The sequence below is a fragment of the Nicotiana tomentosiformis genome, chromosome 9, assembly GCF_000390325.3.
Source record: "Nicotiana tomentosiformis chromosome 9, ASM39032v3, whole genome shotgun sequence".
Taxonomy (NCBI): Eukaryota; Viridiplantae; Streptophyta; class Magnoliopsida; order Solanales; family Solanaceae; genus Nicotiana; species Nicotiana tomentosiformis.
Window position 1 is genome coordinate 26,001,914 of NC_090820.1, and position 585 is coordinate 26,002,498.

The window sequence follows — 585 nt, forward strand, 5'->3', positions numbered from 1 at the left end:
TCCTTTGCCATGGCATCAAGCTGTACCTGCACCGATGTGTTAGTATCAACTTGGTGAACACCATTTGATCTTCTTCTTTCAGTAATCTCTTAGGGCCACTAATTTGCATCTTCAGATAAGTCATCTATAATAGTGACTATCTCCTCTAGAGTCTTCTTCATTAAGGGACCTTCAGCTGCATTGCTCAATGTTCTGCGTGAGGTTGGTGTCAAACCATCCCAAAAGTACTGGAGTTGCATCTAGAGTTCAATTCCATTGTGTTGACACTTTTGCACAATCTCTTTAAACCTCTCCCATGCTTCAAACACAATCTCAGTCTCATTCTGGCAGAAGTTATGGATTTCTCTTCTAAACTTGCCCGTTTTAGCTGAGGAGAAATATTTAGCAAGAAACTTTGAGGTCATCTCCTCCCATGTTCTAATTGATCCCTGGGGCAAGCTTTGAAGCTAGTGCTTTGCATCATCTTTTAGAATGAATGGGAATGCCTTTAAGTACACTGCATCTTGTGACACACCATTTTATTGAAAGGTGTTCATGATCTTCTCGAAGTCCAGTAGATGATTGTTTGGATCTTTATTCATCTTT

At 40.2% G+C, this 585-nt stretch overlaps 1 non-coding gene across 1 annotated transcript; it reads left to right on the forward strand.

Moving 5' to 3' along the window:
• The first annotated feature begins 249 nt into the window (after positions 1-249).
• Positions 250-356, forward strand: LOC117273972 (small nucleolar RNA R71). The gene has a single exon (XR_004504018.1). It is a non-coding gene; the product is annotated as a small nucleolar RNA R71 (small nucleolar RNA).
• Positions 357-585: the final 229 nt, after the last annotated feature.